This window comes from Corvus moneduloides, chromosome Z (assembly GCF_009650955.1).
Source record: "Corvus moneduloides isolate bCorMon1 chromosome Z, bCorMon1.pri, whole genome shotgun sequence".
Lineage (NCBI taxonomy): Eukaryota > Metazoa > Chordata > Aves > Passeriformes > Corvidae > Corvus > Corvus moneduloides.
The window spans coordinates 625,883-651,856 of NC_045511.1; the positions used below are offsets into that span (position 1 = coordinate 625,883).

Consider the following 25,974-nt stretch of genomic DNA (forward strand, 5'->3'; position numbering starts at 1 on the left):
ATGGGTTTTTTTGCTCCGCCACCCTGTTCCAGGAAATCTGCTGATCTTGTCGCGCCGCGTCGCTCGGCAGCTGTTCCTCAGCCCTGTGGCACATTTCCATCTCGTGAGCGCTCTGCTGGGAATTCCGCTGGGAAGCGGGGCCTCACCGCCCAGCCCGGCCTCCTGAGTGAGTTCAGGGACCCTCAGCATGAACTTGTCCACGCTGCCGCTTTGGGCTCATTTCCTCATCTGGGAAATCCAAAATACCCAATGTGAGCAGAATTTTTCCAATAGAAAATCAGGGTCGTGATTCCCACTGCTCCGAGCCGGAGACCTGGGGCTGGGGGATCCTGGGGGTGCACAGGATTGGCCCTGCAAGGATGTGCGGGCCCTGCTCCCTGCACGTGGGATCCCTGTGCTTTGGATCCGCTCTTCCCTCTGGGATGGGGAGATGATGGATCCCCTTACACCCGCCAGTTACTCGCTTGTTTTCCAGCTGGGATGATCGGCACAAGCAGTGAAGTCCGAGGAACAGCTCAGCGCTGCTGTGGGGGATCCACCCGGGGGCTGCCTCCAGCAGGTCCTTGCTGCTCCTGATGTTGGGCCACTCCTTTGGGGTGCTCCAGCCATCCTCTCCTCCCCACTCCCTGATTCTTGGGAGTTTTTCACCCCCCTGGGGATCCCGGCTGTGACGTTTGCAGCCTTTTGTCACACCCTCGGCCAGACTGGGAGCAATCAAAAGTCATTTCCATCCAGTGCCAGGAGGCAGCCAGGGGTCCCCTGGAGCTCCTGCTTCCAGGAGAGCAGAGGAGGAGGAAGCGCCAGCTCCCGGAATCAGGGAATCACAGCCCATCCCGAGCACACCCCGAGCACATCCCGGCAGCCCGGGCCCTGATTTAGAGGCGGCTGCTCCGTTGCCTCTGTTGGAAGTGGTGCTGTCAGCAATATCCCACGAGTGATTTCTTTATCAAAGGTCATTACCAATTATTTTGTAAAGAACTGACGCTCTGGTAATGACCTGATTTTATCTTTTTTTTTATGTAGGTCATTTATATTTCATTATTGTCATGTTATGGCCTATCTGCTCCCAACGAGGCACACATTAAACACAGCGCCGTCGCCTCCGTGGCACAGTTATTGCCCCATATTTCATCTCCCAGTTTATCTCCTGCTCTGGAGAGCATCACTCCTTGTTAGCTGAAGTGCTGGATAAACACACACGCTCCTCCCCAGCACTTGCCCTCTGTATTTCCGTCCCTGCGGACAGCAGCAAGGAGTTTCCTACTGGTTTGGAACCTAGAGCTGGCTGCAGGTACCTGGATGTTCTCACATCGCATCGCAGTGAGAGGAGCCCCGCTACTCCCACAAGGAATCGCTGGAATTGTGTTGTCTTTGCCTGTGGGACGATCCACATGGTGACTTCTTTTATTGAACCACAGGTAGGTCCTGCATCCCCTCAGCTTGCTTCTCCATTCTCGGGGTTGCTCAAGTTCCTGTCACCGAGGCCTGTCCCAGTGCCACTCTTCTAACGGGAAAACTCTCCTTACCACGGAAGCAGGACGTGGACGAAGCTTTTTTCCCAGGACTTTGTGTGTGTGACTCTGTGGCAGGGGAAGTGCTGTTATCTGCTAAAGCCTCCCAATGGATGCACAGGCAAGGAGGAAAATAGCTCCTCACACACATGGAGTCTCAGGCCCAGCTGGGATCTCTCAGCTAAAAACAACAGTGACGAACCCAAAAAAGCCCCCCCAACCCCTCAAATCTCGGGAAAGACAGTAATTCCCACCGCAATCTGTTCTTTCCATGCTGCCTGGTTTATTATTAACCACTACTACTCTTGATTTCTCGTGGCATCGCACCGAGTAGCAATTCCTAGAAGGAATGTCTGGGGTTGGAAGCTGTGTGTAAAACGTGTTTAGGGGGGAAGAGGGTCAGGGCTGCCTCTCTGATCCGTAACCAGGGGCGTCACACTGTCGGGGTTCAGGACAGCCACTGCAGAACCCATTAAATGTGGCAACTTCATCCCTGTTAAATCCTGCTGGGCTTCGGGGCTGCTCTGCTGTTCCTCACATGGCTCTCCAGTTTATCCTGACTGTCTCCTCCACACATGCGGGAAGGAGTGTGGAAGAGAAAACGGACTCGTCCAGCTCATAGATAGCATTGCTGTGGGTATTAAATAAGGACACAGCATAAAATGTATTTTATTTCAGGCTCAGAAGAATCAGGGCCCCATCCTGCCACCATCCTTTCCTTTTGGCAGCATCCTCTTGGCTCAATAATCGTCATCGTCATTCCCTCACCTGACCCAAGGAATTCCAGTGGGAATAGCAGGTGCATAGCAGGCAATAACGCCCAACAGTGCTTGGTGTTACCCCCAGAGCCTGGAATGGGGGAACTGGGGCTGCCAGCTGGGGGGAGACTGGCTCCTGATCCAGGGCTCCCGCTCCAGGGGTGCTCCCAACCCATGAGCACGGCTCCAGGCGGCCGGGCTGGGGCTCTGCTCCCGGGCATTGCTGTGAGGAGCCGCCTCAGCCTGCAGGTGATGCGGGGTCCAGCTGCCATCCAGCTGTGGACCTCACGACATTCCCATGCTCCTGTCGCTGCTCCAAGTGGCCAGAGAGTTAATGAATGGCAATTCTGATTAAGCACAGTCGCACCCCGAAAGGAGCTGTTCCTGCATGACCTCACCCTTTTTCCCCAGCTGGACGCCAGGCAGGAACATCCTGGAGCGCAGGGCAATAGCTGTAATGGCTGTCCTTTGCCAGATGTGTGACCGAGAGCAGATGTGACAGATAAGCCAAGAAGGAGCGCGTGTCAGCTCACCCAAGGGCTGGGAGCGCGGCCCCTGCTCGCTCCCGCACCGCTCCCGACCTGCTTGGAAAGCCAGGCACGCAGGGCTTGCGGGGGGTTGATAAATCAGCGGCTCCCTCGCAGCATGGGGGATGTTCTGCTGAAAAAATAAAGCGCCGAAAGAAAGGGTGACCTGACAGATGCCAGGAGAAGTTACGGAGCCAGGCTGCGGATGATGGATGCTGCGGGTGCGAACAGGAGATGTGAGACACGACACCGGCTCCGGGAAAGGTGACAACAGCTCCGGCGGCGCGGGAGCCGGGGACAGAGCCGCGGGGAGCGGGAGGGGGGACGTGGCACAGCCCGAGCCCGGCTGCGGGCGGGGAGCGGGGACAGAGCCGCGGGGAGGGGACAGGGGAACATGGCCCAGCCCGAGCGGGGAGCGGGGACAGAGGGACATGGCCCAGCCCGAGCGGGGAGCGGGGACAGAGGGACACGGCCCAGCCCGAGCGTGGCCGCGGGCGCGGAGCCGCAGGACCCCGCGGGAGCGGCCCGGGCGCGGCGGGAGGCGGAGGATGGCCGCGGCTCCCGGGCACGGCGGGGAGGCTCATTTTATGCATAGGTGACTCTGCCAGACACGTCTCGTGCTCTACTTAGCATTTCGCCTCCCCTGCCGCCGTGGCATGTGCGGGCGCAGATGGCACCATTTATCTTTCATTCCCTTTCCCACTGGCAGGTAGGGCGGGACGCGGGACACCCCCGCGGCCCCTCACAGGCCCTTCCCAGGCCCCTGCACCGGGTCCGGCTCCTGCCCGCGCCTGCTTTGCCTATTCGCTGTGTGCTCCAGACAAACGCGACCTGAGAAAAGTTGTTTTGACTCAGTGGCCCTTGCTCAGGGTGCTGTGAGCAGGAGAGGGAGGAAGGAGGGATGCACGGCCTGTGGATGCAGGAGCACTGGCCATGCTGGCCAGCTGATCACAGGATCACTGAGCTTGGGAAAGACTCCCGGGTTCATTGGGTCCAAGCTGTGCCCGATCCTCACCCTGGCCCCAGCCCAGAGCACTGAGCGCCACGTCCAGGCCTTCCCTGGACACCTCCAGGGTGAGGAGGTCCCCCTGAGCCTCCTTTGCTCCAGCCTGAGCCCCTTTCCCAGCTCCCTCGGCCGCTCCTGGGGCTCCAGCCCCTTCCCAGCTCCGTTCCCTTCCCTGCACACACTCCATGTCTCTCCTGTCCTGAGGAGCCCAGAACTGATCCCAGGATTAGAGGTTTGGCCTCAGCGGTGCCCAGCCCAGGGGTCAGGCACTCCCTGGGCCTTCTGGCCGCGCTGATTTAGATTTCCACAAGACATCCCTCAAATGCACAGAGCAACGTCGATCACAGCAGCCCCCCTTCAGCTCGGGCAAGACTGGGATTGTTTCAGCTCCCAAACTTCTCACATAAGGCAGTCATTTCCATCCAAATGGGCCCCTGTTTGATAACTTCATGAAGGTTTTACCCAGCTTAATTAAAGCAGCAGCCCGGCCTTGTCCACCAAATAAGGCAAAGAGTTTTAAAATATTACACTCAATTATACTTATAAATCTTGCCCAGGTAATGAACATATTCTTCAGATTGCAGAAGAGCCGGACACTTATCTTACTCCTAAAGATAAACCACCACATCCATATAATGCATTGCTAAGCCTCCCTCTTCCCAGCCGCAGCGCCCAGAATCCCATTTTCTATTAAATAATAATCATTGTAATTAATAGACTGGTTATTTTATCTCCCTAATCTGGTTACAGCCATTTATCAAAGGTATGTAAATGAGGGCGGCAGAAAGCCGTTCATTATGATTTTCCAAAGGGCCCGTGTCTCTCGCTGGAGCATGGAAAATGTAATTCTCTTGAACTTAATAAGATACTTGACTTCGTGTCATTCCCGGGAAGCAAATCCAGTCAAGGCTTGGCTTTTTTTCTGTCACACTCAATTTGTTTGACTCACAATTCCCCATCAGTTCGGGCTGTTCTCCACACGCGCTTCCCGGGGCCGTGCCGGATGCCACCGCTGGAGGGCTGGGGTGTGGATTTGGGGATGGGATCCGGCCCCTTGGCCGCTCCCGCGTCCCAGGGGAATGACATTCCCTGCATTCCCGGGCACCCCACGCGGTGCCAGGGCACAGCCTCTGCCAGGCTGGCCCAGGCTGCCCAGAGAGTTTGTGGATGGCTCATCCCTGGAAGTGTTCCAGGCCAGGCTGGAATACCTGCTCCGGGGGAAGGTGTCCCCACCCATGGCAGAGATGATCCTTAGAATCCCTCCCAGCCTGAGCGAGGAGCAGAGCCCTCGGTGACCATGGTGTGTGTGTGAGGTTTCCACACCGTTAATTCCAAACCACCTGGAAAGGAGAAGGAAAACATTCCAAGGTGTCACACAGCCCCTGACAGCAGCGGCGCGGGCTCCCGATGAAAGGGAGCTGATTAATGACAGCCCCCGAGATAAGTGGCACTTTACCCAACTTTCCCCGTTGATGTATGATGACATAATGTCCCCTCCAATTAATGACAGGGACATAAAACACCTGGATTGAGCGCAGCAGATGTTGCTTTCCCGGTTAAACGCATGCAGAGATTGGCTTTTAAAGGATCAATGGGAATGGGGCTGGGATTTGTTCTCCTGTTTTGTCCCACGTGTGAGCACGGGAGGGAACGGGCTCCTTACTCCCAGGAGTAACTCCCGGCTCACCTCGGAGCACGTGCAGGCCTCAGGGTTATCCGTGCTAAAGGCTTCTCTCCCAAAGGAGCCCCAAGCAACTTCCAAACACACGGGGAGGGTTTGAGATATCTACAGGAATGGTGTCACCCAGACAGCCAGGCTGGGAGAGCTGGGAATGCTCAGCCTGGAGAAGGGAAGGATTCAGTGAGACCTCAGAGCCCCTGCCAGGGCCTGAAGGGGCTCCAGGAGAGCTGCAGAGGGACTGGGGACAAGGATGGAGGGACAGGACACAGGGAATGGCTTCCCAGTGCCATCCAAAGGATGCTCAAAGCCTCTCTCCCTTGGCTTTGGAGTGTTTTCTTCCCACTCACTATAGGAAGCAGTGTTGCATTGTCCCATTGTTTGTCACCTACCTGCTGTCCCCACGTGATCCCAGGCCCGGGCAGGAGCCCCCAGAACCCAGGAGCTGTCCTTGCCCTCAGCTCCCGCGCTAATGAGCAGCTCCCACTTCCCAGGCCTGCCTGCGCCGTGCCTCCAGAGCCTGGAAAGATGGGAGCTGCAGATGGGCTCCACGGAGGAGTTATTTATAGAGCACAACTGTTCCCAACCCTTCCAATCCACTGCGAGGCTTGCAATATTAGGCTCGGCTCTTAAAGGCCCAGTTTCTGTGATTCCCGAGGATTCGGAGGGTGTGGGAATGTGGGAACTTCCTGGGAGCAGAGAAATGCTACAGGACATTTCCTAGGAGTGAGCAGCCTGGGAATGACCCTTCCCATCTCCTCCTCTTGGGGATCAAAGGATCACCCCCAGGTGTATGTCAGAGGGGAGCTGGAATCCTCAAATGCAGGGCCACCTCCCACTGGCCCCAGCTCAGAGCTACCATTCCAGACCATTCCTGCCAGGATCTCCTGGCCCATTGTTTGGGAATCGCTGCGTTTCCCTGGGGAGCTCAGAAGGCTTTTCCTGAGTGCCACGTCCCCAGATTCTTCCCCATCAGTGAATCCCTGTGACACCAAATCACCTGCCAGTGGATTTACCCCTTTTTGCCTTGGTGTCTGCCAAAAAATTCAACAGCAAAGGTAAAAACTTCTTCTCCTTCACTCCTCCACTGAATCCAATAGGCAAAACCCCACTTTATTGTGGTTTCCCCCCTTTCTGCTGCACTCACCCTTTGCAGCACCTGGGGAGGACAGATCCCACTCTGGCACCTTGTGGTGGCTGTGTGGAGGCCGCAAAGCACAGGAACATCCCAGCTCCTAGACAAGGAACAAAAATCATGTCAATTAGCGCAGCTCTCCTAAAGATCCTAAAATGTTGCTTCTGTAAGTCAGGCTGAGGCAGAGAATTACATTCATTTCAGCCTCCTGAGATTTGAGAAGAAGTTCGAGTTCCTGGTCGAGATAAATAAGATTTCCTTAAAGCAGTTTAACAGCTGCACTGAAAAAAAGGGGAGGAAAAAAAGGGAAAAGTGAAGACATCCATTTTCTGCAATCAGTGGCAGGTGCAAGTCAAGGGCATGGCCTTTAGCAGGACCCAGGGCTTGGCCGGAGCTCTGCCAATTAATCATCCAGCAAAATGCACTTGACAGCTTGGAGAAGGCTCCGATTCCTTTTCTCATGATTGCGCTGCTAATTTGGTCTTGGAAGTTACGGAGAGCAGCAGAGACTTGGGGAAAAGCTGTCAAGGCTTTGGATACTGGGGGTTTGCAGCATTTTAAGCTGGTTCAGGCAGTCAGAGCTCGCTGGGGAAGGATTCCCCCAGAGCTGGGAGTTCTCCCCAGGGTTAATCTGTGCCCGTTTTCTTTTGGGAGTGACAGAATTCCCTCTTTTGTTTCATCCCCATTTTATTTCAGGCAAAGCTGGTGAGGGTTGGTTCCCGAAGGCACAACTGGAGTGCCAAAGACCCCGTGGAAAGGGGACACGCTGCTTCCAGGAGATGCTCAGATGATCTCCAAGGCATCCCTGAGAATGACTCCAAGGACTCAGAGCTGCCTACAGACCAGTGAGGATCCCAGGGCGTCCCCTTAAAACCCATGGAAAAAACGAGGAAGCAGGCACTGGTGTGTTTGAGAGGTCACTGTTATACCGGGGGTGAAGAGGGACACTGAGAAGGGGCAGGCGAGCAGTAAAATTGGGATGAAATCCTGCTGTGGGCGTGGAGCCGTGGTGGTGGGATGTGGGCTGTCCTGACAGGGATGTTTGTGCCGATCGGTGCCCAAGTGCACATGCTGCTCCTACGCTCCCAGAGCCCCAAAATCACACATTGTCTGGTGGGAAAATCCCCAAGGGGAGGTCCTGCCCCTGTGCTGAGGGCGCTCAGAGCGAGCCACCGGAGCAGCTCTACCCCGCGTTTCCCTCTTCCCTCCAGTGAAGTTGTTTGGTGCTGGCGCCTCCCGGACTGGAGCGGCTCTCGGGGGATTGGGGCAGGAGCTGGCACATGTCACTCGTGCTTTATGTAAGGTCTGGCTGCCGTTGCTATTTTTAGGCCCGTTAATAAAAAGGATTGTTCATCATTATAGCGGCTTAGCAGGCACAAATCGCAGCCCCAGCGAATCTTCGGGGGAAGTGAGGTGATTCATCCCACTAATCCCCGCTGCAAAGTCCCTAAATCCCGGCTCCAGTAAGTGGGTTGGAGGCTGAGACCTCTGGGTTCCTCTCTCCACTTGCTTCTTGGGATGTCACATTTCCTGGTTTTGTTCCTATTTACCCCCCAAAGCCAGACCCTGAGCCCTACAGCTCCACCTAAACCTGAGCAGTCTAAATAAGCACGGGAAGGGAAAGCTTCTCTTTTCTCTTGGAATAGAAAAATAACCATGAAAAATGCTTTGTCCTGGAAGCAGCACCAGCAGTGAATTATCCCGGCAGCTGGACAGAAAGGGTGGGAGGTGGGAATGGGGCTCCCTCCTTCCAGGGGAACACGGACAGCCAAGCACGGGCCGGAGCTGGGATGGCTCAGGGAGGGAGGAAGCACAAGGAACGTGGGGTTACTCTGGAATGAACAGGCAGGCGATGGAATTTGCACAGACACAGCCACTATCCAGCACTGTGGAATTTGGAATCTCAATGAACGAAGGAAGATCACAGAATCACAGAATCTCCTGAGCTGGAAGGGACCCACAAGGAGCAGCAAAGTCCAGCTCCTGATTTATTCTGGGTTCTCAATCTCCATCTATTATTCCCACCAAAAAAAAGAGATGAGCTCTTCAGTGAGAAAGGCGGAGAGGGACAAGGAGAATGAAAGTTCTTGGAATATTGCGAGTATGTCAAGCCCACAGGGACCTGAGGATGTTCCCCTTGGCACCGAGGCAGATCAGTGATTAAATGACTTGAGGTTGTCTCCAAGGCTCTTCTTGGTAGAGATATCTGAGTTTTCCACTCACCTTCCAGCTTCCCAGCAGCATCTCCTTGCTGTGTCCACAGGGACCCTCCCCATAGGGAATGCCATGGGGGGAAAATCCACCAGTGTCCCTCGAATTCCCTTTCTGCCCCACCCACCCAGCAGGGCTGTGGGGTCACTCTCTTGACCTCGGGAATACAAAGGGAATTTCTGGGAAATCCTTTCCTACTGAACCCCATGGCTGTGGAGATCTTCCCACTCCAGCCCTGCCCCTCCATCTTCCTCACGGCGTTCCAGCCAGGATTAAATTAGGATTACATTTCTCAGCCTCCGAAAAAAGCCCAGGAAAGGATGAAATGGGGGATTAACAGTCTGGGGAAATCTGCTGGTTGCTCAAAGATCTTGACCGGGTAATATGGAGATTTTGGGAAATTAGGAATTTGAAGTGCTGCTTGCAGCAGCCTGAGCTGGGCTTACAGCTAAACCCCCTAATCCCTTGGATTCCCAAGTCCATGTGAAGAGCTGGAAGGTGCTGCAGGATTCCTCTTTTTCCCAGAGCTGTGTACTTTTTACGGGATGCTGTATTTCCCTGTGTGCTGGCTGTGAGCAGTCAGGGTCTGCTGGTGAGGCTTGGAGCAACCTGGGATAGTGAAAGGTGTCCCTGCCCATGGATGGGGTGGAATGAGATGATCCTTAAAATCCCCTCAACTTAAACCATTCTGGGATTCCGTGGCTCTGTGACCTAAATCCATCCCCAATCCATGAACTGGTTAAACCCTCCTTTGCCTCATTACCCGCGGCTGGAATGTGGCACATTCCACGATTCAGCACCATAACCACAAACAACAATCAACAACAGCATTCTACTCCCTGAGTTCCACAAAAAGGGGATTCCTGCCGATGTCTCGTGGCTGGGAAATGAGGCAGAAAGTGTTAACAGGAGAGCAGGTCTGAGTCCGGGAGCGGCTCCGCTCCTGCTCGGGAGCGCAGCTGGGAGCCGGCACAGCCATGCATCTTTATTAGCAGCCATCCCGGGCAGCTGCGCGCCGAGCGGGAAGGACGCGGCAATTACTCTGCCGTACCTGTCCCAGGGACAGGTGTGCGGTGCCAGCAGTGGTTCTCTGGCTCGCTGCAGCTCCCCGAGATGGATGGAAATCATTACACTTCCGCCGAGTCAGCACAACAACACTGATGCCGCATGATCCGGCTGGTGGTTTTTCCAGGGGGGAATACAGACCGGGAGCTTGCTGGAAAACCAAGGGCACTGCTCAATAAATCTCTTACTTAAAGATTCGGGGGAGGGTTTTATATTTAATGACCATTTTCCAGTCTTTTGTCACCCAGACCATTCCATGCTTAGACGATGGGACTTTCTCCAACAGGACACGTGGGAAAGTAGATAGGAATTAGGAAAAGGTGGGAATTAAGAAAGAATGGGTTGCATTAGGCCATGGTAGAAACAGCTACGTTTGGAATTAAAGTGGCATTAATTAGGAATAACTTAATTTGCTGAGAGTGAAACTGAATTAAATCCATTCCAAAGTGGAGTCGGGATGTGCTCTAAGAAACACTGTGGCTTGGGATACGACCACTTAATAAACCACATTCCCTCAATTTGGCTGTGGTTTGGATTCATGGAGTCATTCCTTTTATTATTCCTAAGGCTGCCTGGCAGTGAGGATGGGTGTGGATGGGTATGTATGGGTGTGGATGGTATGGATGGGTATGGATGGTAGGGATGGTGTGGATGGGTATGGATGGGTATGGATGGGTGTGGATGGTATGGATGGGTATGGATGGTAGGGATGGTGTGGATGGGTATGGATGGGTATGGATGGGTGTGGATGGTATGGATGGGTATGGATGGTAGGGATGGTGTGGATGGGTATGGATGGGTATGGATGGGTATGGATGGGTATGGATGGGTGTGGATGGGTGTGGATGGGTATGGATGGGTATGGATGGGTATGGATGGGTGTGGATGGTATGGATGGGTATGGATGGTAGGGATGGTGTGGATGGGTATGGATGGGTATGGATGGGTATGGATGGGTGTGGATGGGTGTGGATGGGTATGGATGGGTATGGATGGGTATGGATGGGTGTGGATGGTATGGATGGGTATGGATGGTAGGGATGGTGTGGATGGGTGTGGATGGGTGTGGATGGTATGGATGGGTGTGGATGGTATGGATGGGTATGGATGGTAGGGATGGTGTGGATGGGTGTGGATGGGTGTGGATGGTATGGATGGGTGTGGATGGTATGGATGGGTGTGGATGGTATGGATGGGTATGGATGGTAGGGATGGTGTGGATGGGTATGGATGGGTATGGATGGGTGTGGATGGTATGGATGGGTGTGGATGGGTGTGGATGGGTATGGATGGGTATGGATGGGTGTGGATGGGTGTGGGTGGTAGGGATGGTGTGGATGGGTGTGGATGGGTGTGGATGGTATGGATGGTATGGATGGGTGTGGATGGGTATGGATGGGTATGGATGGGTGTGGATGGGTGTGGGTGGGTGTGGATGGGTATGGATGGGTGTGGGTGGTAGGGATGGTGTGGATGGGTATGGATGGGTATGGATGGGTATGGATGGTATGGATGGGTGTGGATGAGTGTGGATGGGTATGGATGGGTATGGATGGGTATGGATGGGTGTGGGTGGTAGGGATGGTGTGGATGGGTATGGATGGGTATGGATGGGTATGGATGGTATGGATGGGTGTGGATGAGTGTGGATGGGTATGGATGGGTATGGATGGGTGTGGATGGGTGTGGGTGGTAGGGATGGTGTGGATGGGTGTGGATGGGTGTGGGTGGTATGGATGGTATGGATGGGTGTGGATGGGTATGGATGGGTATGGATGGTAGGGATGGTGTGGATGGGTATGGATGGGTATGGATGGGTGTGGATGGTATGGATGGGTGTGGATGGGTGTGGATGGGTATGGATGGGTATGGATGGGTGTGGATGGGTGTGGATGGGTGTGGATGGGTGTGGATGGTATGGATGGGTATGGATGGGTGTGGATGGGTGTGGGTGGTAGGGATGGTGTGGATGGGTGTGGATGGGTGTGGATGGTATGGATGGTATGGATGGGTGTGGATGGGTATGGATGGGTATGGATGGTAGGGATGGTGTGGATGGGTATGGATGGGTATGGATGGGTGTGGATGGTATGGATGGGTGTGGATGGGTGTGGATGGGTATGGATGGGTATGGATGGGTGTGGATGGGTGTGGGTGGTAGGGATGGTGTGGATGAGTGTGGATGGGTATGGATGGGTATGGATGGGTGTGGATGGGTGTGGGTGGTAGGGATGGTGTGGATGGGTGTGGATGGGTGTGGATGGTATGGATGGTATGGATGGGTGTGGATGGGTATGGATGGGTGTGGGTGGTAGGGATGGTGTGGATGGGTATGGATGGGTATGGATGGGTGTGGATGGGTATGGATGGGTATGGATGGGTGTGGATGAGTGTGGATGGGTGTGGATGGTATGGATGGTGTGGACTGTATGGATGGGTATGGATGGGTGTGGGTGGTTATGGATGGGTATGGATGTGCCAGAGGCTGGGGCTCAGTTCCAGCCAGGGGCCTGGGGAATTCCAGGTGTGCAGGAGCTCCTTGACACCTGCTGTGAGGGATTCATGGGGCAGGACACCTCCAGTTACCTCATTTCAAGGACTGCAATCTGGATTTTATTTGGTAGCTAAAAGAAAATTCCCCTTAATGCGGAATTACAGCAAGGAGCGTTGGAGTCAGGGAAAGTAGCAACCATTGTGCTTTTCCTTGGAACTTCCCTTAAAGGATTTAATTTATATTTTTGATGATGAGTGAAATTGGTTTTTTTTTTGCTTAAAAAAAAGAAATTAATCAGCTGTCAATGGTGCAAATTTAAATTCTCTATTCACTACTGTTTAATAATCCCATTCCAGAATAATGCATTAAGGAGGAAAAGAAGCCAACCCACTCCATGTGGCTTTGGTCTACCTGGAGGACTGGCACTTGAATCCTCCAGATGAAAGGCTCCCACTTTTATCCCTCCAACGACTCCGGCAGCCCCTGAAACTAAAGGACTTGAAGGGGAATAATTGGCTCTTTAGAGGAGCAGAGCTGAACAATGTCCTCGCTGCCTCTCGAGCTCTCTCCTGCATCTGTCTCGGCGTTCCCTGCTTTGTATAAATAAATTAAATAATGGGACCTACAGGATTAGATCACAAAAATATTCTCCCTTTACACTTTGTTCCACATTAATTTCCAGATGGCTGTTCTGGCTGAGGGGAAGGAGAAGATCCCGGGCTGTGCGGACCAGGAACGGGAGGGGGACCCGTCCCTGCCTTTGTCTGGGTTTATTGTCAAGACACCACAAGCTGTTGTCCCTAAGAAAAATGTGAGGAGAGGCCTGCATTTTCTTCCCAATATCCTAAACTCGCAGAGCAGAGGGAAAACATGAGGAAACGGAGGCAAAATCCTACGGCTGATTTTCCTTCCTGCCCGGGATGCGCTAAGGATGCTCCGAGCTGGACCGGAGCGCTCCTGACTCCGCTGGGTTCATCCCGGGCAGGCTCGGGCTCCCGGATCCCGGCTGGAGCCAGCCATCCTCACCAAACCTTGCTCAGGGCTCGGTGCCAGGAGGGTTCCGCCGGGCCGAGCAAGAATTCAGTGCTCACTCGAGCTGCAAACATCCCCGAGCTGGGGCAGCACGAGGTTACCGGCACTTCTGGCCTACTTAAGCCCTATTTTAAGACTGGAAATGGGGCTTAAATGCCGTGCGGGCTGAGTAACACCCTCAGGGCAGAGGTGAGCTCCCGCCCAGGATTTTTTAACCCCTTCTTTAATTCCCTGCGTGCACTCCTGGTGCGTTTGCTCCATTTCTGCCTCCCGTCGGAGCCGTTCCCATGCCCTCCTCCCTCAGCCGGAGCAGCTGGCAGCACCACTGCCTGTGCCAGCCCAGCTCCGGAGCGCCTTTATTGCACAGCTCTCTGCAAATCCACCCCGGAGCCGCTGCACGCGGGGGGGGCCCTGTCCGGTCTCCCAGCCAGGGAACACGTGCCGGAACCTGGAGATGGGACCTGAATCCTTGGGACGTTCATGTGAGCACAGACACGCTGCACACAGGATCCAGGGAACTTCAGGCACACCTGGAAGTGGAGCTGCAGACTCCTGGGGGTGTTTGGGATTTGCCAGCACCACACACTCCAGATAAATTTGCTCACCCGGGCTTCCTAAAGGGCAGAACCTCTGCTCTGGGCATCCCATCGAGGCACAGGCACCATCCAGGGAAAGCTCAGTGCTGCCAAGGGCAGGCTGCAGCTGAGCAGGAGCATGGGATGGGAATGCCCATCTCATTCCAACCCCTTCCACCAGCCCAGGTTGCCCAGATCTCCATGAACTTTCTGCCCTGTACCTTGCTGTGTATCCAGGGGCATTGTTGGAACCCGGTGTTCCTCTGGCTGAAATCCAAGCGTGGGAAGGATTTACGCCCTCAGAAGGGCTGTTTCCATCACCCCCCAAAGAGAATTAAACACTGCAGAATTCCAAAACAGCCTTTTCCCTGCTTTTCCTCCCGCTCACATCAGTTCAGCACTCCACTTATTATTGGGATTTTTCTCCTGTGACACTTCTTAGGCTCAGAAGTGACCGAGGCCCCAAAGACAGGGGAGCTCAGTTCTTTTTTGACACCAAGAGATCTCGGGCTTTGTGTGCATCTGCTTTTGTTTCATAGCTGGAAGTGAACTGGAGCTGCTCTTTCTGGCCAGAACTCTCCAAACAGGATGCTGGGATAATCCAAAAAGGATGCTTCCCCCGCGTCCCTCCCGAACGGGCAGAGACGGAAAACAGGCTGTGTATGAGTGAGGAATCCTAATGGCTCCCAAATGTCCCGACACCAAAGCCCTTCCTACCTGGGGAGGGGACATCAGACGGCTCTGCCGGGCCTGAGACCACCCGTGTCCGAGGGGCTGTGTCCAGCGGCGCTGCCTCCAGGAGAGCAGCTGAGTCGGGATGCACTCGGGTGCCGTTCCACGCCATCTGTTACAGCTTGAACTGAGGGCAACCTGTGTGCACAACAAACATCGAGCCTCAGCTCACTGACTGCTCACAGGGAATCCATAAATATTCCCAGTCAGTTTCTGCTCTGGTGGAAGCTGCTCCCGCCCACGGCAAAGGGTTGGAATGCAATGGGCTTTAGGGTCCCTCCCAACCGACCCGTCCCACGATTCTGAGCCAGCTCTGGGATCCCACTGCCCACCCCTGAGCTGGCTCACACCGTGGTGGGCATGGGTGAGAACGTGGCTGGATCCCTGTGTATCCAGGGGGATGCACAGGTGGCTCCCGCTGGAACAGCAGCCGGGACCAGGGCTCCTTTCTGACAGACCTGTGCCTTTAAATGCAGCTCGGAACGAACACAAGGAGTAGCTTCTTTTATTACCGAGAAGTAGAAACTCAGCTTGAACCCCAGATTTCAAGAGGTCTAAATCTGAATTCCCTCTGCTCCAATGCTTCTATAATATCCCTTGATTTCTCCCAAGCAATCTGACGGCATGTGAAAGTCATTCTTATTTTTACCCTCCTTCTCCATATGAAAAAGGAAACACAGTCCATTTGCTGCGAGCCCCTCAGCATCTGCTGATTTGTCAGTTTGATTTAGCTGAGAAGCGTTCACTGTGGCTGCAGAGGGGCTGCTCAGGCAGCCTGGCTGCACAGAATTCCTGCTCCTCCACCAGCACGAGCGGCTCCGGTGGGGCATTGATTGAGCTGTGCTGCGCCACGGCCCATGTGTCCCAGAAATGCTGGGGAGCTGGAAGTTCGGACCACTGGCACTCCAACACCTCCTTCCAAGGCCTGCCCACCCTTTCCATGGAGAAATTCCTCCTGGGGTCTGTTCCCTCTCCTCCTGTCCCTGTTCCCTGGGAGCAGAGCCCTACCCCCCCAGCTGCCCCCTCCTGTCAGGGACTTGTGCAGAGCCACAAGGTCCTCCCTGAGCCTCCTTTGCTCCAGCCTGAGCCCCTTTCCCAGCTCCCTGAGCTGCTCCTGGGGCTCCAGACCCTTCCCAGCTCCGTTTCCTTCCCTGGACACGCCGCAGCCCCTCGGGCTCTTTCCTGTCCTGAGGAGCCCAGAACTGTCCCCAGGATTTGCAGTTTGGCACTGCCCCGATCCTGCTGCCGCAGCGGGGTGACACAGTCCAGGTGCCATCGGCCTGCTGGGATGGAGATGCTTTTTAACAGCCTTATCCCATCCTTCCAGTCTCTCTCTTGTCAAAGCTCTCCCTCCCTCTAGCTGCAATTTGATTTTGGGGATGCTCCACTATTGCTTGTTCATCAACACAGCTCTAATCCCGGCCGGGATTCTCCCTCTCCTTATGGTGTCTGGAAAACAGAGCTGCACGACGGCCTGGAGGTTCCCAGCAGTTCGTGCTGCTCAGCTCCAGCTCCAGCTGCTGGAGCTGCTGGAGGCTGAGCTTGGCTGAGCAGGGTCCTCCTTGGAGAGTCTTCCTCTCGAAAGCACGGAGTGAGGAGCTCCTGGACAGCGGCACTGACAGCACTGACTCTTCGGAGCTTCCCGAAACGCTGGATCCACTCCTTTTCTAAGAGCAAGGCATTCAAAGCCGCTTTTCCCACAGCAAATATTTACCCTGAGCATCCTCTCCAAAGCTCCTTTTTGCAACTAGCTTGGAAAACGTCCGTGTCCACCAGCAATAATTTAGGATGTGGCAGCTCTGGGCTCGGGATCAGCTCCCACAGATCTTTCTCCTGTTGTTCCAGCCCTTTGCCATCACCTGCCTGTGAACAAAGGCCTTCCAGGGGCTGCTGAGCCAGGAGGTATTTGCAAGTGACATAAAAATAGTGCTAAAACCTTAAAAGCAGCTGTGGAGAATTTACCCCAGGAAAGAAATAGATATAAAACACGCAGGGAATTTTATTTCCCTTTGCATCCGTGCTTTTTAAAGCCAAAAAAAAGGGAGCTGGCCTTTAAGCCTTCAATTAATTGAACAAAGATTTCAAAATTGTTCAATTGGTTTCATTAGGAAGTGTATAATAGAATAATAAAGTAAAACAAATGATATAAAGCAGACCCACTAATTAGCTCTACATGATTGATACAGCTTTGGACGAGGCATTTGATCTCAAACAAAATGCAGTTCCTTGTTAAGAGGATTTTTAATTGATGTGCAGAGAGGTATTAGATGATGTTGGAAAATAATTACTCCAAAGCTACTCATGCATTTGGCTGAACATAACAAATGAAGTTTGGGCTCTGGATCTGGCGGAGTGGACACGTGCTAATTAATAACGAGAGGAACAAGCATCTTCCAGGGGCTTTAACCCAGTGTTTACCAGGAGATTGCGTCGCAATTATGCTCCATAATGAGCTTGTCATCGAAGCAAAATCCACATTACTCAGATGTCAGCGGAGATTGGGAGTGGCGCAGCCCAGCTCCGGGTTCCACTCCTCCCGCGGATGGGAACGGGCCGTGAACCAGCACAGCTCCCCGGCTGCCCTGGGAGTTCTGGGATAGGGCACAGGGACTCTCACCTCCTCAGCGTGGCACTAACAGGGTGGAAATGCTCCCATTCGTTCCAAAAATCTGTTCCTGCCGCTGAGAGGAGAAGTCTTGGAAAGGGCGATGGGAGCATCCCCTGAGGAGGATCAGTCTCCAGGGTGACACCTCTGGCACTTCCAGCAGCCCCAAAATCATGGCATGTTCAGTGGGAAATAATAAACCAGGAGCCTGCGATCCAAGGAGTGCCACAGAGCGCCTGTGGATCCCCCTGATCCCTGGCAGTGTCCCAGGACAGGTGGGACTGGGATAGTGGAAGGTGTCCCTGCCTGTGGCATGGGATGAGCTCTAAGGTCCCTTCCTACCCCCAGCATAAGCCATGGAACAGTTCATTCCGTGATCCCCTCGGTGCTCACGGGGACAATCCCCTGGGATGGCTGCTCCTCACCCCTGGCAGCGGGAGCAGCCCGAGGTGCTTTCATCCCTGGAAACTCCGAGCTGAACCCTCTGGCTCCTGCTGGCCCTTGGAAACCAAAGCAGCTCTCAGAACTTTGCTACTTTACCGGCAACAGCCCCCTTTGATTCAGAATGGAGGGAGGAATGAACAGCACCAGGCTTAATCCCAAAAATCCCTTTGGGTTTGGATGCTCCATTGCCACTAGGACGAGCAGGCCGGACTTGCCACCCTGGGAAAAGGTGTTTGGAAATGCCAGGAGGGATTATTTCAGGCAAGCGGAGCTGCTGCATGCAAACGTTACTAATTCGCTGGCTGGCCAAGTGTCACTCCTTTGTCATGTGCCACATTCCCTGCAGCTCCAGACAATCCGCGTCCCGCTCCGGGAGACAACTCGTCGGATTTCGCGAGCGATGCCAAAAGTCTCACTTTCCCTCCTTCGAAGCAATGCCTCTGACACTTCCCCGCCATGGCTTTATATTTGTACTGAAATGTGTGTTTGGTGGGTGAGAGTGCGGCGTGGTTTGAACAGTTGTCAGAAGTTTTATTTTTGGAAGAAGACAGAGAGGATTTGGTGAGCTAATTAAGAGTTTGCGAAGTTTCCTGGAGAAATGAGAAAGGCCCAAACCTGCTCCAAAGCGCGTTTTCCGCTCCATTCCTCGTTTGCCACCTCCTCCTCCTCCTCTAGCTGATAAATCTGTTAATTAATGGTGTTTATTCTCCTCCCGGCCCCGCCTGAGCCATGGCTTGGTGATTATATGATTAGGCAGCGATGATAACGCATGTGGGAAAAGGTATTTATTGTGTGTGTGGGCTCCCCATCGCTATGGAAACAGGCAAATATTTGCAGACCTCCACTCCTGATTAATCCCTCCCTTATTATATAAAGTCTGGATGGGGAGAATTCCCGGTGACAGTTTCCGTACGTGTGCACCAGGCTCATCAAACTCCGGTAATTTAAGGCTCCGTCACATCGGAGCCGGTTCCCAACCAGCCATTTTATCAGCGCGCGACGGGAACACAAGTCCTGGGAATTATTTTCAAACCTGTTGGTTCCCATCTCGGGGAGAGGAGTGTTATTACAAACACATTTCTCCCCGGAGGGAGGGAGGCAGACACAGCTCTCGCTGACAGGGCGGGATCAGAGCCCTGCCGGGAGAACCCCTGGAACGCAGAAACGATGATTCCAGGATTCCACGACCTCTTTGACATCCAGTGACGAGTCAGGACAGTAGCAGAGACGAGGCACAGGTGTGTTTTGATGCCTGAGACTCTTGGCACAGTGTTCCAGAACTTCCTGGGGGATGAAACCCCTTCTTCTGCCTGGAATTCTCTATTGGAAGAAAATCCTCATGAAAATCTTCATGACCTGGGCTTGCAGCTCGTAAACACACCCTGGAATTCTCTCCGGGAGCTGGGAAGCATCCCGCCAGCCTCACAGAGCAGAGCTGAGGGCCCCCTGGCAGGGATGGAGGATGGCAGCAGGTGGGACAGGGAAGCTCCAGGCACTGCCGAGGCTTGGCCAGCCAGCAAGGATTCCTTGGGATGGCTTCGAAGGGCAGCGAGGCAGAAGGAAGCGCTGAAGGAAGTGAGTGGAGTCACTCCTGGTGATCTGCAGGGCCTTGGGGCATCTCTTGGAACATCTGCAGGCACCTCGGGCAAAATCCTCTCCCTGCTGAATGGAAAATTCGCTGCTGACCTCGAAATGGCCACAGTTCCGGCCAGGAGCTGCCGGGCTGTGGCACAGGGACATGGCAGGGCCCACCGATCCCAGGGCTGGAAAGAAAAGGGGATGAAACGCCGGGAAGAAAAGGCCGGAGGTGTGCAATTTTCCCACTCTGCCGTTTGACGGGGGAATTTTTCTCCAGGGAAAACTCCTTTGAATCCAGTTGTTTCACAAGTGACTGCTTTAATGGCTGTGCCCAAGGTCCTGAGTCAGCCTCAATCTGTGTTACAAAATCAGCAGACGAGGCGCTGTTCCAGAGCTCTGCACGAGGGGCACTCGGAGCCAGAGCTGCAGAGGCAGTCGGACAGGGGTGCCAGGATCCCCCAGCCGCTGCCAGCCTCTCCTGGGGTGCCAGTTCTGGCTGCCATTCCACAGGGTGCCCACCTGGATGTGCTTTGGGTGCTCCTCTCCCTTTGGAGAATTTGGGAACAGAGTCATGAGGTGGTGGCCGGCACTGAGTTCTCGAGAAGGTCCGGGGCTTGAGGAGTATTTTGTAAATAATGCTGAGATAATTAAATCATAAAGTCGTGGAATCACAGAATGCCCTGAGCTGGAAGAGGATCTTGGAGGTCTTTCTCAGCCTGAATGATTCTGTGAGCCCGCAACCGGTATTTTGAGTGCCAAAAGGATCAGTTCTACCTCACGCTTGCCCCGGAACCTGGGCACGTGCATCCCAAAATTGATGCCCGGGGTTTCACTAAGGGTCTGGTTCCCTCGACCAGGCAACCTCCAGCTCCTTCATTCCCTCTTCCGAGGAACCCGATTATTGACTTGCAATTTGTCACAATGACAGAGTTGGGTTCCTGGATGGGAAATGTTTAAATCAAGCAGCAATTAATGCATTGTGAAGCACTTGAGGTAATTGTGTAATGAGCCCCGCATTACCTGGAGTAGGAACACATTTCCCAGCTAACCCAGCAGGGAAACAATGTGGGGTTTGCCGGGGGATTTTCGGGTGTCAAGCGCTGTTGTGCCAGGGCGGTGTGAGGCCATACTCTGCAGAAATCCCTAGATTCCCGTCTGCCCTGAGCTGTGTGACCGGGGCCCGGTGTCATTCCCAATCCAGGAACAGCGCAGCCCCGGGCTGAGCCTGCTCCATCCAGCTGGACTTTACTTGCTACTTCATTGAGCAGGTCAGAACACCCCAAAGGAGGTGAACTTCCAGGACCCTTCCAGCCCAGCTCATGCTGGGATTTGCTGAGTCTACAGCTCCTATTTGGCCTTTCCCAAGAACCATCCCAGCTCTGGGGCTTTAAGAGGAAAGAATCACCCCGCCATCACGTTTGTGCTTTTCATGGTGCTCCCGGGAGCTGCTGAGCAAGGCAAGTCCCCCCGTGTGCTTCCACCTTTACCTTTGAAAGATGCTGATCCCATTTTCTCCTTCAGCCTGTTCCTCTCAGCTGCTCGCGCCCGGAGTTTATTCAATTCCTGGTGCTGCACAATGAAAATCAATAAAAAGCATTTATTATAAAATACCAGAGATTCAAATAACTGGCAGAGCAAGGATGCACACTTCACACAAAATGTGATTTATGCTCTGCAGAGGGGAAAACATCCAGTAAGCAGAAAAGGAACTTTTATTGTCTTGCCAATGAATCGCTGTCCTGCTTTAACTACACTTAACAGACAGGAAAATGTTATTTAATAACATTCATTTAGCAGTTTATTATCAACAGGACCGAGGTAAATAATGAGCATTTCTCCTGCTAGCCGGGACTTTAATCAGGTCAGCGCAGTGGCTGCCTCAGTTTCCAATGCTTCCACTCATTCCCCACAGCAGCTGTGGCTGCCCCTGGATCCCTGGCAGTGCTCCAGGCCAGGCTGGACGGGCTGGGAGCGACCTGGGGCAGTGGAAGGTGTCCCTGCCATGGCAGGGGTGGAACACCATGTTCCTTAAGGTCCTTCCAACACAGACCATTCCAGGACTCCCTGACAGCATTCCCTGGAGGATAGGCAGGCCAGGACTGCTGGTTTTCCATATGAACTCTCATGTTCCCTCTTCCTCACGCCTCACCCACACCCGGTCCTGCGCAGCCACGGTAAGGATGCCTGGCTCCCAAAGCATTCCCATTGTCCGCAGAGTTTGGCAGGAGCCGTGGTGTCCCCAGGGACCACGGCCACGGATGTGTGACCCCCCAGCTGTGCTGACCTACACCAGGCTGATCCAGGACACATCCCGAGATACGGTGGAAGAACAGCAGGACACCCCAGCTGCACCAGGAGCTGCTCCGTGCTGCCCTTCGTGGCTGGGCTGGAGTTTCCTCGGCTCAGGAAGACAAAGAGGAGGAAAAGCTGCTGCCGTGGCAGACTGGAATTCCTTGGATCTGTTTCCGGCCCTTTTGTCCCACAAACCCGGCACTAATGAAGGCTGTAAATACGCCTTGGCTCCGCCTGGCCACCGCTACCAGGCTCCTCGCTGGCTCCTTCAACATTTATGAGTCCTCATGAATATGCAAATGGAAGCCTAATGGCTGCAGACTGGTGCTGAGCCCAAGTGCTGTGTTAATATTTCATACGAGGATGGGAGCAGATCCACGCCCATCAATTTGGGACAAACACGGCCCTTCATTAATTAATCATTAATTAAAATAAGGCAGCGCTGCGGATTTGGCGTTTCCCAGGAAAAGGGTGTTTGGGAAGAGCTCCTCGGGCATTATTCTCCTTGGGAAGAGGCCTGGCAGCCTCTGGGACCGCCAGGAAGCCTCCGGGATGAGGAGTGTGGGAGATAGACCCAGAGTTATGGATGGACACACTGTCTTGTTTCCAAGGGCTTGCTGGGTTTGGAAGACCAAGGAGTTCCAACTCAAAGCCCTGTCCTCTGCTGGGACCTATGTTCCTGCTGGGAACACACCTGTGGGGTTTGTTTATTTATTCCCTCCTCTTCCCTCCCAGCTGGGAGGTTTGGATGTCACGCATTCCCACATCCCGCGGGATACGAGCAGCCACCTCCTCTCTTCTCAAATCCTTCCTCCTGAAGATTGCGGAAAGACTTGACAGCAAGGCAGTAAATGTCAGGAGAAAGGTATGAGGGGCAGGAAGGTCCCTTTTTTGGGATTTCGGTGCCCAAAGCACAGCCAGCGCTGCCACTGATCCCAGGAAGGGGAAGGTCTCTGGGCCAGGCAGCGAGAACTTGTTAAGAGCCTCCAGATCCCATCAAAAAGCCTCCGGTTTATGGCTCTCAGTGGAAGGGGGCCGTTTTGGATGAGGTGCATGAGCAGCGACCTCATAAATTGCTCAATAAAGTGTAAACATGGGTTGGAAAAAGGCTTTTGGAAACCCAACTTTAATAACAATTTAAACTGCCTTAAATATTTATGTGCCTGGTCACAGCACAGCTTGTAATTAGAGAAGATTATTTCTCTTTTTGTGCACTTTGGTGCATTTTGAGGCTGTGCTGCCACCAGGTTCTGACACTTCCATCTCGGCAGAGTTAAAAAATGAAATAAAAAAGCGATAATTTCCTTTTTTTTTCCACCTTAATAGAAAGATAAAGCAGCGCCATCATTGCTGCGTTTGCCGGTACAATCTCGGGTTTTAGCGATGTTGATAATCTTCTTTTGATGCTAATTAATTACAAGTAATCATAAAAACAAATGAAAAGCACTATAGTTGCAGCAGGGTTTTTTATGCTTATGAAATAATGCATCTTTATGCATTTGTTTATTTGCCATGGAAAAAAATGTAATCTATATTCATGGGCAAACAGCTTTAGCACACGGCGCTGGGGCTGCGGAGCGCTCCCAGCTTCAGCTGCCTCCCCTTCTTCCAGTGGCAAATCCCAAAGCCCGACCCTTGAAGGGATTTGGTGCCTGACTGTGTTTGTCCACAGGCTGAGGAATATGGGTTTAGAAGGAAATGCCATTTGTTTATAGCTAAATATCCATCCAAAATGACTTCAAATCAATTAAAGGGATTCATGCCCCAAATAAACGGGGAAACGGGACCCGGCATCGTGTCTTGGTGCTGCCTCATTCATCCCAACATCCTGTTTGCCATGAAATCATCCCTATCCCCGAGGTGCCATGAGGGAAGGGCCTCATTTCTCATCTGGGATTCTGGAACGGCCTCGGAGATGTCGGCCGTGTCCCGATGGCCCTCGGCTCTGCCACGCTCTCCATCTCCTCCTGCAGTTTTCCGTACGTGTTAAATTATTCTGGGGAAGAGACTCACGGCTCAGCCAGGCTTTGGGTGGCTGCAGCTGGTCCTTGGGATCCTCCGGGATCTCTCGGGGAGGAAGGAGCAGAGCCAGGTCGGAAAACTTCCTCCTGCCCTGGCCAAGGCTGGGGGCTGAGTCACTGACAACTCATTATCGGGGCTTTGTGTATTGACCTAATTGCTGGAAGGGGGCCCCGAATTCTTTGGCAACTTCCAAGAGTGAGAAACAGAAGCTTTTATGGGATTAGACGTGAAAATTAGTAAAACAAGGCCACGGAGGCCTCTCTGCAGAACCGACCTCGGCTTTAAACTAAATATTTTCCTTCTGATTTCCCATATATTTGAGTTTTGTCCTGGGCCTGGTGACATCATCACACCCGGGGCTCCGGCTGGTGCCCATCCCTGTGCCCACGTCAGATGCCCTGCGTGCAGTGGAGATTGTCCAGCAGCACGAGCTTTCCCGAGGTTCTGAGCTGCTGGAGCTGCTGGATGCCACCCAGGGCATTCCCACCTGGCTGCGGCACCTCCTGGGGCTGGGCGCAGGGCCAAAGCCTGGTCCTGCTCTGGCTCCCGTTTTTGGGATGGGTGTTTTCTCCAGACCTGGAACTCTGGCGGCTGTGGGAAGGGCACATATGCATATTGTATGCTAATGAGCAGCACCAAATAAGGCAGGGAGGTTCAGCTCCGCCGGAGATAGGGATCTGCCGGAATAGCAGAGGTGCTAAAGCTCCAGCAGCACGTTTTTGTTAATCAAATGATACGGAATTAACACACGGTACAGTAATTGCCTTGTTAGATGGAAATGAAGCCCCGCTCAGAGACACGGAATCTGGAGTGTGACTCACTGTTCCAGCCACATTTAGATTGTTGTCGGTACAATTAGGATTTGGAATTTACAAGTGGAGGGGGGTTTTATTTTATTTAATCAATCGCTATGGCAACGGCAAAATTCAACAGGAGATGTTCCCTCTTCCACGTCCAGGGGGTTGGACTCGTTCCTCTGGCTGGGGGAAAAGCAAACTTCCAAACTTTGGGAGAACCAGCTTTTCAGCAGCTCACCCTGGTGCTTCCTAAATCCTTGGGGGATTCCAGTCCAGCTCCTTCTTCCCTGCTCCAGTGTCCAGTGGAACAAATCTTCAGGGATCCACGACTTCCCACGACGTGGCCATCTCAGAACTCCTGTCTCGGGAGCTTCCCTGGGAATCAGGGAAGGCCTGCCTGGAGGGGAGAAAAACTCTTATGAACTATTTGTATGGACACAGGAAAAAGGAACAAAGGAACTGATTTTCCAGGAATGCTTTCCCTAAACAAACCAAGCAATTCAGAGCGATACCAAACCCCTGTGCTGCCATTCCCGGCTGGAGAGGGACCTGCGGAGTGCAGGGCAGCAGATATGCCTGTATCCCTGAAAACCTTCACTCCAGGGAAATGTCCCAATCACTTTTCCTGTTCCAGGGATTCTGCTTCCCTCTCTGGGTTTGTCCCAACAAGGCGGCTCCGCTCCTTGTTCAGGAGCAGCCTGGTGCCCATGGCCTTTCCCCCGGACTTTTGTCCCAGCTGGGTGTCCCCCTGTGGCTGGAAACCTGTGAGAAAGTCACTCCGAAGGGGCGAATTCCCTTCCTTGCGGATGCCCGAGGGGCGGGAAGCTCCAGCTCTTTGCTCCATTGCAAAGTTACGGATTTGCTCAGTTTGGCCAGGACTGGGGGAAAAAAATCCCTGGGATTTTCATCCCGAATAAAAGCCTTTGGGCTGGCTTTGAAGGTTATCCACCTTGTGTGGACACAGGTACATATTACGGGGTGCCCCGAAGTCCACTGCCGCATGCAAGAGCCGCTGGATGAGGCAGCTCCAGGGCTGCGGAGAGAACACGTTGGCTCCAGGAGTGCTGCAGTGGTGATTAACAGCAGCCCTGCTTCCTGACACCCTACACGGGGCAGGAATATTACCCGGAGCCGGAGCGGCACCTGGCCCCATTAATAACCCCCTTCGCCCCAGGGCTCTGCGGCCCCTTGCAGGCGGAGCCCTGACCCCGGATTTACAGGTGTAAGGGAACGAGGCACACGTGGCAGCCAGATGTGCTGCCCACGGAGCCGGCGGCCGCACCTCGGCGCTCGGATAATCCTGAAATATTAATCAGGAGGCAGCGCGGGAGATGGGCCTCGTTATTAGAGCCCCAGTCTTGCACGTCAGCCGCAACAGATGGAAAAAAACGGGGAAATGTATTTAACATTCCTGCTCGTTTCTTCAAAAATAATTATCTGATTAAATGTGCCAAATGTGATTTTCATTTTTCCGTCCTCGTCGTCCTGGTGAAAGTGCAGTTAAATTGGCAG

At 53.6% G+C, this 25,974-nt stretch overlaps 2 long non-coding RNA genes across 4 annotated transcripts in view; one reads left to right on the top strand and one right to left on the bottom strand.

Annotated features, from left to right (window-relative positions):
• The window catches only part of LOC116437813, a 109,903-nt gene that overhangs the window by 25,587 nt on the left and 58,342 nt on the right, over positions 1 to 25,974 (bottom strand). For all 3 annotated transcript variants that reach the window (XR_004237487.1, XR_004237485.1, XR_004237486.1), the window contains exons 5-8: positions 24,701 to 24,859; positions 20,839 to 20,920; positions 14,710 to 14,862; positions 6,628 to 6,715 (exon numbers count right to left, since the gene is read on the bottom strand). This is a non-coding gene — a long non-coding RNA (uncharacterized LOC116437813). The remainder of the gene's footprint in view (positions 1 to 6,627; positions 6,716 to 14,709; positions 14,863 to 20,838; positions 20,921 to 24,700; positions 24,860 to 25,974) is intronic.
• Positions 1,983 to 10,409, top strand: LOC116437815. Its single transcript, XR_004237489.1, has 2 exons — positions 1,983 to 3,060; positions 7,312 to 10,409. It is a non-coding gene; the product is annotated as an uncharacterized LOC116437815 (long non-coding RNA).